The sequence below is a fragment of the Penaeus chinensis genome, chromosome 30 (assembly GCF_019202785.1).
Source record: "Penaeus chinensis breed Huanghai No. 1 chromosome 30, ASM1920278v2, whole genome shotgun sequence".
NCBI classification, from domain to species: Eukaryota; Metazoa; Arthropoda; class Malacostraca; order Decapoda; family Penaeidae; genus Penaeus; species Penaeus chinensis.
The window spans coordinates 17,906,829-17,909,201 of record NC_061848.1 but is presented as its reverse complement, the minus strand read 5'-3'; the positions used below and the strand labels follow the sequence as shown (position 1 = coordinate 17,909,201).

The following is a 2,373-nucleotide window of genomic DNA, read 5'->3' as shown; positions in this document are numbered from 1 at the left end:
AATACAGGTTATGTATTAAAGATATATACAACAATACAAATATTCAACATGCATCATTGCCAAAAAGCTACGACAATGTGACCGAGACATAATGCCACAAACTACACGCGCTGCGGAAAACACGAAATGCAAATGTAACTGCTATGCTTGAATGGTATAACACTGTGACACTTGGTGATAGGATACATATTCGCTGACACAGACACGGAATGAAATATATCACTTAATGGTCACAGCAAGACATATGACACATGTATATATGAAACAAGAAAATAAAAAATAACATTTTGTATGGATAATACTTCTTGTAACAGTCATGTCAGTAATAAAAATAAAGCATTTTGTACCTTCTTTATCTTCTATCACTTATTTTAAGACATTTAACAAGCAGAACTTACGCGCTCTTTTGCGTACATAAATGTACATACATACATACATACGTGTAAATAAATCAATACACACACACACACACACATATATATGTATGTCTGTATATACATGTATGTATATATGTATATGTATAAATACATATAGATATTTACATATACATAGAGAGATATAGATATATGCGCGTGTGTGTTTACATATATATATGTATATTAATATATTCAGATATATATGAATATGCATATTTATATGATCCTATATATATATATGCATGCATATATATATATATATGATATATATATATGCATATATATTTTTTTTATATATATATATAATCATATATATAAATGCATAAATATGTATATATATTCATATATATGTATATGTGCATATATATATGCAAATATCTGCATATTTATGTCTATATATGCATATATACATATATATGTATATATATACATATATATATGCATATATGTATACACACATATATATATATATATATATATATATATATATATATATATGCATATATATATATATATATATATATATATATATATATATATATATATGCAGATATATGCATACATATATACATATACATATTTGTATATGTATATACATATATACAAATTGTGTATAGAAAAACGCTAAACAAAGAATACAGGTGCAAATATACAGAAACAGTTATAAATCAGGTATAAATAAATTGTAGAAAAAGGGCAAATCTAAGGTAATAACCATTTAACAGCTATATGGTTGTTTACATGGTATATAGGGTGGTTGCATTAGTTGTACCATTGAGCTCGGATTAATTACGTGGTCAAATCTGTTCGGATGAGAGGTCAAGATTTTGAAATCAGTAGTGTTAAACGGGTAAACAACATTGGAATATGATTCAGAGTTGCACTGTTTCTTCTGCCGTAGAAAATCAGAATTGCTTTTGTGAAAAACAAGTTGGGAACCGACTTTGAGGACTGCATTGTTGAAAGATTTTGCTTAACGAGTTTCCGATTGCAAAACAAAGACTAAGTCTGAGGTCTGTGAATGTTCTTTTCCTGTATGTGTTGACAGAGAAACCACCATTTTGAAAGGTAATGGAAGTGTCCAACAAGCATAGTTTACTGCTTTGTTCATAGGTGAATTTAATGCCGAGTTGTTGTGAATTTAGATACGAAAGGAAATACCGATATAAAAGGGCCACTGAAAATCAGGAAAGTGTCGTCGAAATATCGACAGTAAGAAATTAGTTGGAATTTGGAAGGGCAGTTATCAAGCTTGATAACAGAGGAAAGTATTGGCATAACAAGGGTCATGTGGTGATCCCATTGCTACGCTGTCAACTTGGGTGACAGCGTAGTAAATTCTGAATGGTGAACAGGATGCCTTAAAGCTTTCTTTAAGTTGCTCCCTCTAAACTAACCGAGTAGTTTTGCCAGTTATTATTTCTGTTGTTTCTTTCTGAGGGACATTAGTAAATAGTGATTCTGTATCAAAACTGGACACTGTAACGGGGTGTAGAGGTTGATCAAATTTCTTTTGTAAAGGCAAGGGTTGTTTATAGTATACTGATTGGTGGTAGCTGGGGAGATTATCTGTACTAAGAATTTAACAATATCATAACTAAAAGTACCGAGAGCAAATATTATGGGGCGAAGGAGTTGACCGAATTTATGTATCTTGGGAAGGTCATGTGGAAAGCCAGGTGTTGAGCCAGTAGTGACAAGGTTGTAAGTGTTTTCAGTGAGCTTTTCAGTGACCCTTTTCATATCAATCCTTTTCTTTCATATCTAAATCCACAATACCTGAACATTAAATTTACCTGTGAAGTTTAAAAAAAAATAAAGTATCCTTCTTAGACACTTCCATTACTTTTGAAAAAAAAAAAAATTCTGGCAACACTTACAGGAAACCAACATTCACTGGCCTCGGACTTCACTTTCTGAGCTACAGACCTCTCATTTACAAATTGAACAGCCTGCA

The 2,373-nt window shown here is 31.0% G+C and overlaps 1 protein-coding gene across 1 annotated transcript in view; it reads left to right on the top strand.

Moving 5' to 3' along the window:
- LOC125041336 (uncharacterized serine-rich protein C215.13-like) overlaps positions 1-344 on the top strand; it is a 5,845-nt gene extending 5,501 nt beyond the window's left edge. The window contains exon 2 of the mRNA XM_047636200.1: positions 1-344. This exon is cut by the window's left edge and continues 2,330 nt beyond it. The gene's annotated coding sequence lies outside the window, so the exon portion shown is untranslated.
- The last annotated feature ends 2,029 nt before the right edge of the window (positions 345-2,373 follow it).